The following is a 15,380-nucleotide window of genomic DNA, read 5'->3' on the forward strand; positions in this document are numbered from 1 at the left end:
TTTTTTAATTTTTTATTTTTTTGTTAGGCCAACGGTTTGACTTAAAATATTATTTAAAAAAAAAAAAAATAATTAATAAATATTGAAAATATTTTAATGGTTTTTGAATCCAAATTCGGGGAAACCCTAAGTTAGTGTATTTATTATTAATATTATTATTACATGTCATTGTTATTAAACGTTTTGTTATGAAATGCATAAACAAAATACAAGTTTATATTTATGGATTTATATTTTCTCTCTGTACACAATGTCTTTGTCAAGCAAAGCTTGTTTTGAATAACTTTACGTTTTGTTCTTACAAATGACACATTGTACATTAATTTTATTTCTCCTTAAATGCAAACTGAATTTGTTCCGATCTAGTTGCTATTTCAAATACAGCATTCAAATTTGAATTCAAAAATATTTTTTAATTAGAAAAATCCAGTCCAGAAATGTTTGTTTTCACAGATGACGTTCCCTTCTGAGTCTTCTTTTATTTTATTATCGTGCATTTTTCTGAAAAGACACTTTTCAACACACCTTAGCAATAATTTCTAACTATTTTGATTTGTTGCCAATTCGTATGAAGTTGTAGGTTTATGGGTGGCATTAAGGATGGAGCTTTTTCATACAATTCATGCATTTTCATCTGGGTCACACTGAATGAAAGTCTCAGATTCTGTGTTGAATGCACATGTACTTCTGAACTTTTCATTGCAAACATATATTTCTCTGATCTCACGCCAAACATGCTGACCCTCTGCCAGTTTGGCGTCTGTGCGATGTGTTTTTTGTGTCCAAGGCTTGAATTCTTACTGCCACATGTGAAGGACGATATGAGACACTGCGCTTCTGTCCGAGAGAAAGCATGTGTTGAGCGATGGAGAGCTGAGATTCGGAGGAGAGAGCGGGTCACCTGGAGTCCAGAGACTATAAATGAGGTTTACACGAGTCCTGTGAAAGAGGTATTCATTAACCGTGATGTTTGCATGGTGACTAAAGCTGAAGGAATCTGTCAATTCAACTCCACTTGAGCTCAGTGAAAGCTTTAATGGTTTACAGCAGCGAATGCATGATGATCTAAACCAGTGTTGATGCTCCTGGCGTCCTTCATACGGATTATTCTGATGTAATGCAATCAAACTTAATGAATAATTCTCTCCAAAATCAAACTTTTGTAATTATTTACTTGTCCTCGTGTCATTGCGTGGAAAAGAGTTGCTTCAAAACTTCAGGTTCAGTGCATTTACACCACAATGATGTGCTACAAACAGACGTTGTCAAAATTATTAATGTTTGCATGGATCAGTGAAAAACAACTTTAAAAAACGCTTTATAATGCATTGTCAGGAGTCATTTTATAAAGACACACATAACACAGATGTTTAATTGAGATTTCGTAGTTTCACAAACTTGCACGATTAAATCACAATGTTTTCAAAAGTTTGCATATTCAGAACAAATGTTTTCCATTTTTAATTGAAATTTCGAATTTTTTTCTTTAGTTTTTTCTGCTGACGTTCATTAAATTAAAGGGTTAATTGATTTGGCTTGGGTTAATTAGTGAAAACAGGTGATGCTGGTTAATGAGAGCCTTTAAAAACCCTTTGTTCAAAGCACTTTGGTAAAGAAATAAGCAGGAGAGAATGAGTGTGAAAACTGTTTAATGTTGAAGGAAGGAGTGTGAAAATTGAGAGATTGTGTTAGTGAGGGAGGCTTTATTTTCTTTGAAGACAAAGACATAGAAACCGCTTCTTTTTTTTAGGATTCAGTTGACAAAGACAAATATTAGTTGAGCTTCAAAATCTTTAGTTTTGGGACTCATAACTGCATTTAATGCATGTGCAATATGTGGTGAAACACTAGAATTGAACCAAACCCTTTTAAAACCTGAACTAGATGTGTGCACAAAATCACATTTTTGAGAAATGGCTTATACCTCAATGTAGTGCATGTAAAAAAAAATAATAATAATTTGAATAATATTTCAGGCGAAAACCAAATTCGAGAACTTGAGAAGCAACCAAATTTATAGATTAAATGCAGTTTAAAAAGTACAGTAAAAATAAAATGAATTTTGAAAGAAATTAAATTTTTTATATTGGCCAAATTTGTGATTTAAATCTGTTGAGTTTGTACAAATAAAGAATAAAATAAACAGTTATTTTTAATGTTTTCAAAATGTTTTGTTACTACTTGAATGATACAAGTTACATTTAAATTTGAATTAATAATTAAAATGTTTAATTTTAAAATGATGAAAATGAATTAAATGTAAATTAAATAAAAATTAAATTAAATCAACTAAATGAAAAATCTCCACATTTGTGCTTCATTCGTTTCATTTGCACTAAAAAGCTTCCTGTCATTTTAAAACATGTGAAAGAAATATTCAGTCGTCCAGACTGCCCTCTTTCTGCTGAAAATCCCAGCTCATGGTTTAAGTAGAGATTTGCTGGCAGCCAAAACCAGTCTAAACCAGAACTCGAAATAAAGTAAGCTTTCTTCTTGGTGTGGAGTTTGAAGAACAAATATGATGCCCACAGGAAATTATATTATTATGCCGACGACCTTTTGATTTCCTCGAGCTTCTCTGTATGTGTTGAACAAGAAGTGCTCTATCTGACTGAATCACTTCCATCACAAGCAGAAGCTGATGAGTCACTGGAGGATCTTATGCTTCCTGGTTTCATTCAGCCTCCAAACAGGGAAGAGCTTTAATGAAATAATTATGAAGCTCATTATCACGTTCACAAAGATTTACAGCGGTTTACAGCTCCGTTCACTCTCACCTCCTCAAAACGGGTTTAACTCATTCTGTTTTTAGATGCATCTGTGAAGCTTGTAACAAAGACGAAGAAGTAAAGAATAAAATAACATTTTTAGTTATTTGATATATTTGTTATGGATGGATTTCTGCCATAATTTGTATGCAATTGTAAAATAAAAATTTTAATTAACATTTTATTTTAATTTGTAACATTTTTTCATTTTCATCTATTTTTAGAACATTATTTGGAAATATAAGATTTTGTGATCTTGATTATAGTCTATTGGATGTGAAATTGTAATTTATTTAATTGTTTTATTATTATTATTATTAAAAATTTAAAACAAAATTAAACATTTACCATTAAAACATAAAATAAATTAAATGTAATAGTTTTTCCTTTTTAATACTTTTAATTGTTAATTTTTACTTTAATTTAATAAATGTAAAAATGTTTTCTTTTTTTTATGAAATATTTTTTATGTAAAAAAATTATTTATTTGATTTAAAATATTGTTTACATTTAATAATAAAAAAGTAATTAAAAATATATTTTCTAATTCTAATTTTAAAAAATAAATAAAAAAGAGGAGTTTCCAGGTGTATCCACAGGACAGAGCAGGAATGTGAGTATCATTTGTTAACAAAAAAAATCAATATCTCTGAAGTCATTCCTCAATCTGCGGGAGGTTATTGGGGTAATTATTTGAAGGTGCTGAAAGGCAGATCCATCAGCTTTGAGCTTTCCCAACAGAAGCACTCTTTCATCCGTCAGAGCAGGAACATTCCTGAGTCCGGAGAGAAATGTCATGTGTTACCATGAAGGAGACCAGCAGCCACACAACTATTCGAGATATGGCTCGTTCAGAACCATATGCTGAAATGGAACAATATTCAACAGAAAATGCACATCGGTATTTTTATTTTTTTTTCATGTCCAAATTCCACCTTATAGTCTCCATTCATGGAAATGATTAAAAATAAATAAATGTTTAATTATAATTTCTGCCCTATTGCAAATCGCCATTCATTCATTTTTATATTTACAAAAAGGCCAAGGATGATCGTTATAGCTAGCATGTGTGAAAAATATAAATAAACATAAATATAAACTTTTTGTATTTAAAGGAAATCACAAGTTCCAAAGCTCAGGAAACTTTCATCTGAACCAAACTTTGCGCAAAGATTTGTATAAAGATTTCCAACTATGAAATATTTTAGAGAATGGTTTGAAATACTATTCTACTTTACAAAATATTATATTTCCATAGGAGTGCTGCATACAGAAGGAGTTTTCATGGTTAAACATCCAAACTTAAAACCGTGGTATGTGGGGTTTCACTAAAATATAATCAAAATCTATGCTTGTGTCCCAAGAGGATATGATTTGAGATATGGTGGAAATTACAATTTGGACAAAAAAAAAGAAAGTAAATATTTTTTTCGTGAACAATTTGGGTTATTTAAAATTGTAATTTTAATAGATCTTATCGTGTTAAACGCTTATTAAATGAAGACACTAGTTTGATTACAAAATGTTAATCTAAATATTCTCTAAATATATTTGTCCAACATTTATCTCATTTACGTTTTAAAGAGGACAAATATATATGTATGTGTATATATATATATATATATATATATATATATATATATATATATATATATATACAGTGCTTTAAGTGGCCCAAAAGAGGTGCCGGTACTCTATTATAGCCCCAAAAAAATGATTATTATTTTTTTTTTTTTTTGATGATTCCCCTCATCCCCTGAGGTAACAACAACTATATTGAAGGGCTTTTATATACAACAGTCAACAGGCAACCTGAATAATACATCCTTTTATTAGTTTATGGATTTGCTTGAGCTAGAAAGAACTACTGAACATAAATAAAATGTGCAAAAGGATTTTGAAAAAAATACCCTTAGAAAGAGCTACTGCATTACTGCATTCAAACTTCCAAACTGACTCAAATGATTCGCGAACCCGCCACGAACTCTCGAATTGATTCATATGATCTGTGAACCCGCTCTGAACTCCCGAAATGATTCAAATGATTCGCGAACCCGCTCCGAACTCTCGAATTGATTCAAATGATCCGCGAACCCGCTACGAACTCTCGAATTGATTCATATAATCTGCGAACCCGCTCCGAACTCCCGAAATGATTCAAATGATTCGCGAACCCGCTACGAACTCTCGAATTGATTCATATGATCTGCGAACCCGCTCCGAACTCTCGAATTGATTCATATGATCTGCGAACCCGCTCCGAACTCTCGAATTGATTCAAATGATCCGCGAACCCGCTCCGAACTCTCGAATTGATTCAAATGATTCGCGAACCCGCTACGAACTCTCGAATTGATTCAAATGATTCGCGAACCCGCTACGAACTCTCGAATTGATTCATATGATCTGCGAACCCGCTCCGAACTCCCGAAATGATTCAAATGATTCGCGAACCCGCTACGAACTCTCGAATTGATTCATATGATCTGCGAACCCGCTCCGAACTCTCGAATTGATTCATATGATCTGCGAACCCGCTCCGAACTCTCGAATTGATTCAAATGATCCGCGAAGCCGCTCCGAACTCTCGAATTGATTCATATGATCCGCGAACCCGCTCCGAACTCCCGAGTTGATTCAAATGATTTGCGATCCCCAAACTGACTCAATGATTCGCGAACCCGCTCCGATTTCTCGAACTGATTCAAATGATCCGCGAAGCTGCTCCGAACTCCCGAACTGACTCAAATGATTCAGGCTCCATACGAATTAGAATTAGGAAGCGTGCATTGTGAAGGGCGCTCTGAAAAGCGGCAGTGAAGGCAAAGGATTAAAACCTCTATTAAAACAGATGTCCAAGTGAATGTACTGGTAAGCTAAAAGCATGTTCTGGGCGAACGGAGAGGTGGCGGTACGCTCAAGAGCTATATTTGGAAGTGGCGGTATGGGCCCACTTGAAACACTGTATATATATATATATATATATATATATATATATATATATATATATATATATATATATATATATATATATATAAAATGACTATAAAATCAAAAGAATGACTGGTATATTGAATATAAATATTTAATATAAAAACAAAGACATATAGTAAAGTTTCATGCACTAAAATTAGATTTTTGTTAACTTATTTATATATATATATATATATATATATATATATATATATATATATGAGGCTGTTATTTTAGTACCATTTGAGATACTATTATAGTGTTTATTAATTGAATGAAATCAGGTTTTATTTTTATATTTTCAATTTTTATTTTATTTATAAATGTAGTAATATTTTTCCTTTTTTAAGTAGTTTTGGTGTCTTTTTGTATGTGTATGTATGTATATATATATGCATGTTTTTTAATGTATTTTTATGCATGTTTTTTATTATTCTATTCAATAAAGGTAAACTAAATTAAAAAAAACTTCAATAAAAATGTAAAAGAAATTATTAAACATTTTAAAATGTAAATGAATATTTATTGCATTTTATTGTTTAATTTATTTTTAGTTTTAACTGTAATATCCCTGGTTTACACCAAGAACAATGAGGCAAGTAGATTTAATTTTGTCATCTTCTGCTTTAAATGCTCAAGCTCTTTAAAAAGGATTGTATTATAAGGATTGTACTTTCTAGTTATAGTTCTTGGAAAACAGGCCTTAAGGAGTTGATGCCTACTTATGTAGAACTCTCTAAATCAGTCACTTATGAGATTCAATACAGTTTGAATGCTAACTTAGCAGCAGATCACAAGAATTTGGAACCGAGCCCAATCATTCATTCATGTCTTATTGATTTGCAACCTTCAGACCAGAGCAATGCATCACTGAGCTCATTTCTGTCAGCTCTTCTGAAGCCATCAGAGGGAATTATGAGTGCACATCGACTCATTCTGACCATGCACAAATTAAACACTGAATTATGGAACATGTTTGATAAATGCATTGGAACGTACGTCTGTCAAGGAAATAGAATCAAGAATGAAACAATGTTGCAAAGCCACAAAGAAGCTTAAAGCGTAACCCAGTCTTGCAAAAGACGTGAGAAGATCTGTGCTACATAAAGAGTAAGTGAAATTCAGAGAAGTGCTGGAGGCGACCATCAACTTTGACCTACTTCGTAAGGATTTCATTGTGTTTTGGAGGACGTTTGTAGACTAACCTTGAAAACCATAAACTGAGACTGTTTGAGATGGCCAGAAATCAAAATGAGATACTTCTAATTAGTGGGCTTTAGGGTGCAATTGAACCAAGTGTGAAAGCACCTTAATACTGAGACTGAAAGAGCATTTGCTGGATGTCATCACTTTTTCCCAGCTCTGAGATTGATTTTAAACGCTGGATCAACATTGCCCCCCAGTGTCCATTTCTGGTCATTATCAATGCTTCTCTAGAACAACAAACTGACTGTGCAATCCAGCATTAAATAAATGCATTGCTATTGCTTCATAAGAGGTTAAATCTTACTACTGTAAGTCCAAGTCACATCTTATGCTAAACTTTTGCATGAAAAATATACTCTATTTTATTGTATTCTTATTTCTTATATAGCATGTTTGGGCATTTATTGATGTACATATTCATTAGGAATTATTTAGTGTATAGAAAAGAATTTTGAGTTAAAAATGTATCAATTTATCAAATAATGTCACAATGCAAAAAATCTAAATGTCAAAATGCTAAATCTATATAAAGCCTTGAGTGATTTCTAATATAGTGCAAACCATAAGGCAGTTTACTCTTTATGGGTCAGTTATTTTGTTTTACAGTAATGCTGGATAACTCTCCTCGGTTTCCTCTGAAACTGAAAGCATCATTCAAGCGCACAACTCACATTGACATTGATTTTCTTCTTCGGCTCTCAGACGTGATGGCTGATATATAATCTCTCTGACTGTGAACGGTGAAGATCAATATTGCTGTCTGAAGCTGCTGTACGTTTTGAAGCTTCAGTGACACGTTTGTTATGTTTCAGAGCAGATATTGCAAGAATACTTTCAAATAATTTCTAGTATTGCGATTTTAAGCACTTAAAATATTAAATATTAACAAGTTAGCAATTATTTTTGATGCCGCTGGCAATTCTAAAAATAAATGTGGTTGAGGTTTTGATCTGGCATAAAGAAGTGTTTGCTTATGTGTTAATGAATAGCAATAATAATAAAAGACAAGCCATTCACAGCAAATGCATAACTACTGAGATGTCCCAAAAAAACATAAAACATGGAACTTTTGTCTGAATCTGTTTTCTGTTTGTTTGCATGTTGATGTTTCATCTGTTTGGAAGCATTTTTGTTTTTTTACATTGAGAGGTTTTATAAAATGCTGTTATGCAACAGATCTGAAGAGAATAAACCAGACAGGTGACTCAGAGATGACTGTACACAGTATTCAGCCTCCAGTGATAGATATTTGACTTATTTACACACAGGAGCTTGTGAGCGAAGAACACAGCATGCAGAAGGCATGCATTCTTCCGTTCTGTTACACAAAAGGTTTCTATGACTGTTATGAAATCAAAATGGAGAAAATATTAATACGTAAATGTGGATGTGATCAGTGACTTACACTCGAATCAAGGCCTGTGTTGGAATAAACTTGACAGACAAGCAAATACGGACAACTATCGCAATTTCTTAACCAAGTGACTTAAGTCACAATAATATAAGTTATTATTTGATGATTATATTTAATATTTACAATGTGTTTGCAATGCATAACAGCTTATATACTTAAAACATCTGTATCCTCATCGATACAATAGCCTGTGTTGTTAAAAAACTGTCTAATCCATTGAACATTCCTAACAATAATAAAATATGGCACGACCCTAATTAAAGTCTATTTTAGCATAAATACTTAAATTAATGATGTGTTTGTAAGAATTTTTTTTTTTTCAGTTCTTATTAGTTTCTCTGCATCTCATTATGTTCAATGCAGTCTAATCCAAAATTCTATCTGGGAAGTTAATAAAAAGGTTTCTTAATGGAGGAGTTTTCAGACCATCTGCAGTTCAGCAGTGACCTCTGCTGGTGAGATGAGACATGACAAAAACAGCAGTGTTTGTGTTCACACACTAGATGTTAAAAGGTTCAATATGTACTTAAAATAAATGCAACTGTTGGTGAAAGATTATTTATGTGTTGTACACCTCTCTTTCTCCCTCTCTCTTTCTCATTGTTCATTTAGTTTAATTTGGAAGTGCTAAAATAACTAAATGTCAAAAACAAAAAATTTGAACACAAGAAACTTTTTGTCAAGGAAAGGGCTTTAACACAAATAAATATGTTGTCACATGACAAATTTAGCAGCAACCGTGTTCATGTTGTATTGTTCTAAAATTAAATTTAAAGGATTTGTAAAAAAAAAAAAAAAAAACATTGTGCTTTTGTAAAATAAAGGAAACAAACAGGATTCCGCTTTTTTCAAGAGCATCAGAAAAATTAAACGAAATTCTGCATATAGACTACTAGTTGTTTCACAGTTTTTTCTTTCATTTTGTTAATTCATTAATTATCTAGAAAGTCTATATATTATATAGTCTATATCAAAGTAAAAAAAAAAAACTATTGGCACTTGTTAATAAAAATATTTTCATGTAGGCTTATACAGTTTAGCATAACTTTATCCAACTTTGTCCTAATAAATAACCAGCTACTAGCATATTTACTTTACACAATATAAATTAAATTATGTATGGAAACACCTCAAGGGCAAATATGTATTTTTTTAATTTATTTTTTATTTTTTATACACCAAGACTTATGCATCAATTCATTTTTTAAGGAATGACGTCATCACGGACAGCATTTTATCAGTAAAAGGCCAGTTACATGGAAACAGGCTTTAGACAGCAAATTTCGCAAAGTTTTTTTTACGCATATTAAATATGATAATAAAACAGCGCAAGAACTGGATGGAAACTTGGGGGCCACCTAGTGGCGACGGGGCCCTAAGCAGCCACTTAGTTTGCTTATAGGAAGGGCCTGCTCTGAGTCATGAGCTGGTTTTCTGGGAACTGCGTTTTACATCTCTGTTTATTCAGTTTTCCGCTCCTTATTCTTGCTGCCTGCACCTTTCCAAAAAGACTTAAGATTTAGAGATCGCTGTAGGCATGTTACACATCCACTACATGACGCATTATACATATTTAACCATCTGATGCATGAATGATTAAATAACAAAGATTATTGACATTTTATGGGTAATGATGATTAAAGCTAGTACCACAGGTGAGGTATATTTACCGACTGTATCTATATTCTGTCACTTGTTGTTTTCCTTTGGATCTAATCCAACCGTGCACATCCCTCAAAGCGGTCAAGTCCTGTCTGGTGTGTCTGGACTCTTACTGTCAGACTCATTTTAAACACCATGAGGAGTTTCACCCTGGTAAACGACACAAAGTGATCGAAGCCACCGGACGACTCAAACAGATGCTCTGCCAAAAACACGACAAGATTCTGGAGGTTTTCTGTCGCACTGACCAGCGATTTATTTGTGTTCTGTGTGTGATGGACGAACACAGAAACCATGAGACCGTATCAGCCGCAGAAGAAATGACTAAGATGCAGGTATAAAGTGACATTGAAATTAAACGTGATGCCCAACATTTTTCAAGCTTATTTGCAGGATTACTCGCCAAATAAATATGAATATTAAATCGATACTTCACCCAAAACTAAACAATACAAATTGTCAGAATTTACTCGCCCTCCACTTTCAAACCAGTATGAGTTTCTTTCTTCTGCCGAACGCGAAAGATTATTACCAACATTCTTCAAATTATATTTCATGTTCAACAGAAGAAAGAAACCGAGTGCTACAATCTCAAACATAAAAAATAAAGACATTTCTTTTCGTGGATCGAGGTTTCTGTGCTCATGTTGTTATCTGACAGGGTCATATGAGCGAGATGCGGAAAATCCAGAAGAACGAGACGAAGCTTCAGGAACTGAGAGAAGCTGTGGAGTCGTATAAAGTGAGTTTGCACAACACCTTCATCTCTTCTTTCAGTACAGTTCAACTTAATATTAATATTTAATGATAGAGACGGCAGCATGTTTATTTTCTACTGCCATTTAAAGATCAAATGCATCTAGTGTGCAACTAGACAAACATTTGATTACAGTAGGAGACACTACAAGTCTTGTACTTCTACTTTTTAAAGAACTCTCTTTTACTCTCCAAGCCTGCATTTCTTTGATCAAAATTACAGAAAAAGCAGTAATATTGTGATATATTTTTACTATTTGAAAAAACTGCTTTCTATTTGAATATATATTAAACTGTAATTCATCCCTGTGATTTCAAAGCTGTATTTTCAGCGTCACATGATCTTCGGAAATCATTCTAATATACTGATTTATTTGCTGCTCAAAAAACATTTCTGATTATTATTATGTTGAAAACAGTGTAGTAGAATTGTTTTTTTTTTCAGGATTCTTTAATGAATAGAAAGTTTAGAAGAACAGCATATTTCTGAAATGGAAATATTTTGTAACATCATAAATGCCTTTATCATTACATTTGGTCTGTTTAAACCATCCTTGCTAAATAAAAAGATTAGTTTCCATAAGAATTTATTAAAATGCAAATAAATGCCGATCTTTAGATTTTTCTGTTCATCAAAGAATCCTGAAAAAATACAGCTTTTAAATATGAATAATAATCATAATAAATAATAGTATTGTTATTTGAGCAGCAAATCAGCATATTAGAACGATTTCTGAAATATCATGTGACTGGAGTAATAATGCTAAAAATTCAGCTTTGAAATCACAGGAATAAATTATAATTAACAATACATTCAAATAGAAAGCAGTGTTCTAAATAGTAAAAATATTTTACAATATAAAACTGCTTTTGCGGTGTTCTGCATCAAATAAATGCAGGCTCGTTGAGCAGAAGAGACTTCTGTTCTTAAAAAAAGTGTAAAAACTGTAAAAGTGAGTCGCTGACACTGGTTAAAAAAGACTTTCTTCCAGTGCTGAAGCACTTTCTGTCTAATTGTGACGTGTGTCCTAACAGCGCTCTGCGCAGGCAGCAGTGGAGGACAGTGAGAAGATCTTCACGGATCTCATTCGCTCCATCGAGAGAAGCCGCTCTGAGGTGACACAGATGATCCGAGCTCAGGAAAGAGCTTCAGTGAGTCGGGCTGAAGAACAACTAGAGCGCCTGAAGCAGGAGACCGCTGACCTGAAGAGGAAAAACACTGAGCTGGAGCGGCTTTCAGACACAGATGATCACATCCATTTACTCCAGGTAACCCAATCCAATGACAGTCATTCTCGTTGTATAGAAAAACAGCAAAGTCTGGTGAATTTCCAGTGCTGTATTTCATCGGTTGCTTGTTCGTTTAGAGTTTCCAGTCTCTCTGTATGCATCTGGATCTTCAGAATTATCCAGGATCATCATCAGTTCTCGTCTCTCTTTCGATGATGTCCGTAAATCTGTCGCTAAACTCAGAGACCAGGTAAATCAGTGCTGCAAAGAGCAGATGGAAAACACACCTGGCACAGGTAAGTTATCAGGCGTTCATCTGTGTATTAATGATGTAGAATACTCTCTCAAGATGAGATCTGAACACCATCTGCTTTTCGTAGTCAAACACGTGCGGATCATTCTTGGCCCTGATTTTGAGAGCAGAGATGAATACCTCAGATGTGAGTTTAACTCTTAAAATCAACTTTTTATTTACACTCTATAATACGCTGGGTATATATTTTTTTCTTTCAGGATTTTAAGATCATTAGAAAGTTTAGAAGAACAGCATGTTTTTTGAAATATAAATATTTTGTAACATCATAAATGCCTTTTGATCCATTTAAAGCACCGTTGCTAAATAAAAATATTAATTTCGAATAATAATTTATTAATAAATTATTCTAATTAGCATTTCTAATAAACACTGATGTTTGTGTCTTTCTATTCATCAAACAATCCTGGAAAAAAAAACTTTTTTAAATATTAATAATAATAGTAATATTTTGAGACCAGAGATGAATACCTCAGATGTGAGTTTAAAGCTGCGGTAGGGAACTTTTGACGCTCTAGCGGTTAATAAACAGAACTGCTTGCGTCTTGTGGAAGAACATCGTAGCCGGAACTACTTCTCTCTGTTTATGTCCATGAAGAATCACAAAGGTACTGGGTTACTCCGCCGCGGTATCCCCGAAGCAATCTAAAATAGTCCGAATATAAACACTTATTATAGGTGCACCCTAGTGATTCAGGACAAGCCAAAAACACGGTTTGGAAAATGGATTCATGGTGTACTCGCTTATTATATACATTTTTCTACATTTTGAATACAAACAAAGTTACGGACCGCAGCTCTGATTGGTTGTTTTTTACCGGGAGCGATGGAGTTTCTGCAAATAGCAATAGGACACTGGGAGGAGCCAGAGGAGCTTGATTTTTTCACAGATTATCTGTCTCATATTCTACTGTCAGGACATAATGACAGGTTTAATAAATATGTAAAAAATATATTTTTACAAAAGTTACCTACTGCAGCTTTGACTCTTAAAATCAACTCTAATATGAATTTCGGAAAACTTTATTTACACTCTATAATACGCTGGGTTGAAAACAGCTAAGTATAATTTTTTTTTCAGGATGTTTTGAAGATTTGAAAGTTTAGAAGAACAGCATTTTGTAACCTCATAAATTACATTTGATCTGTTTAAAGCATCCTTGCTAAATAAAAATATTAATTTCTAGAATAATTCATAAATAAATGCTGATCTTTGGGTCTTGCTTTTCATCAAACAATCCCGGAATTTTTTTTTTTTTTTAAGTTTTAAATATAATAATAGTAATATTTTGAGACCAGAGATGAAATACCTCAGATGTGAGTTTAACTCTTAAAATCAACTCTGATTTACACGGGTTGAAAACAGCGGAGTATAATTTTTTTCTTTTCATGATTTTTTGATGAATAGAAAGTTTAGAAGAACAGCATATTTCAGTTGGATCAGTTTAAAGCATCCTTGCTAAATAAAAATATTAATTTCTAATAGTAATTTATAAATTAATGCTGATCTTTGGGTCTTTCTATTCATCAAACAATCCTGAAAAAAAAACAGTTTTAAATATAAATAATAATAGTCATATTTTTAGACCTTGAGATGAATATCTCAGATGTGAGTTTAACTCCTAAAAAAAAACTTTAATATGGAAAGCTTTTTATTTTCAAAAAACTTTGGGTGAAATATTGACTAACCCAACTTTTGGTTTAAAGATGTATTTAAAAAAAGTAACCCTAACTGTTGGGTTAGTCCATATTTGACCCAAAGTTGTGTTGCATACTTTAGTTGTAACGAGTTGTTATTTGAGTAACTGTGAACCAACCCAGTGTTTTTATAAATGCTTAGTAAAAACCAGATGAACACACGATTATCTGTTGATGTTCTTTTTAGATTTCCATCAGTTGACTTTGGATCCCAACACAGCGAGTAAACACCTTCAACTCTCTGAAGGGAACAGGATGGTTACTAGCTCTGTGACAGGCCTGCTGTATCCTGATCATCCGGACAGATTTGATTCTGTAGTTCAGGTGTTGTGTAGAGAGAGTGTGTGTGGACGCTGTTACTGGGAGAGAATGAACGTTTGGGTGTATCACTGTCTTATAAGAGCATCAGCAGGAAGGGACGCGGCAATGACAGTAAGTTTGGACATAATGACCAGTCCTGGATTTTGCTGTGCTCTTCCCCCAAATACACGTTCCTGCACAACAATATAAAGACTAAATTCACCCTAGAGTCCAGCTTCTGTAGGATAGGAGTGTATGTGGATCACGGAGCTGGAATCCTGTCCTTCTACAGCGTCTCTGACACAATGAGCCTCATTCATAAAGTCCAGTCCACATTCACTCAGCCGCTCTATCCTGGGTTTCTACTGGATAGAAATGTATCCGTGAAATTGTGTCATGTAACAACATAAACAAATATTGTACGTGCTGTTAGAAATCAGTAATTGTGAGATGCTTATGGGTCTAATTAAAAGTCAAAATGAAAAGTGAATATCACATCATTAAAAAAATTCATTTAAAAAATCAGTCTTCTGTTGATATTTGATGTAAATGTTATATATTTTTTATTTTATGTTTAAATGTCATCATTTACACACTGGTGTGATTTGGGTTGAATCAGTTTTAATTTGGTTTCACAGTCCTTTCTGTATCTTAAATCAATTACTGTAATGATTAACATTCTGTTTTTATGCAGGAGCTATATATATATATATATATATATATATATATATATATATATATATATACAGTGCTTTAAGTGGCCCAAAAGAGGTGCCGGTTATAGCCCAAAAAAAAATTATTTTCAGTTTTTTTTTTTTTTTTTTTTTTGATGATTCCCCTCATCCCCTGAGGTAACAACAACTATATTGAAGGGCTTTTATATACAGCAGTCAACAGGCAACCTGAATAATACATCCTTTTATTAGTTTATGGATTTGCTTGAGCTAGAAAGAACTACTGAACATAAATAAAATGTGCAAAGGATTTTGAAAAAATACCCTTAGAAAGAGCTACTGCATTACTGCATTCAAACTTCCAAACTGACTCAAATGATTCGGGA

At 33.0% G+C, this 15,380-nt stretch overlaps 1 long non-coding RNA gene and 1 pseudogene across 2 annotated transcripts in view; both read left to right on the forward strand.

The window, feature by feature from the left end:
* LOC113112349 (uncharacterized) overlaps window positions 1-2,907 on the forward strand; it is an 8,717-nt gene extending 5,810 nt beyond the window's left edge. For both annotated transcript variants that reach the window (XR_003293418.1, XR_003293417.1), the window contains one exon: window positions 788-2,907. This is a non-coding gene — a long non-coding RNA (uncharacterized LOC113112349). The remainder of the gene's footprint in view (window positions 1-787) is intronic.
* A 6,566-nt stretch (window positions 2,908-9,473) lies between these two features.
* Window positions 9,474-14,772, forward strand: LOC113112351 (tripartite motif-containing protein 16-like; annotated as a pseudogene).
* Window positions 14,773-15,380: the final 608 nt, after the last annotated feature.

This window comes from Carassius auratus, chromosome 13 (genome assembly GCF_003368295.1).
Source record: "Carassius auratus strain Wakin chromosome 13, ASM336829v1, whole genome shotgun sequence".
Classification (NCBI taxonomy): Eukaryota; Metazoa; Chordata; class Actinopteri; order Cypriniformes; family Cyprinidae; genus Carassius; species Carassius auratus.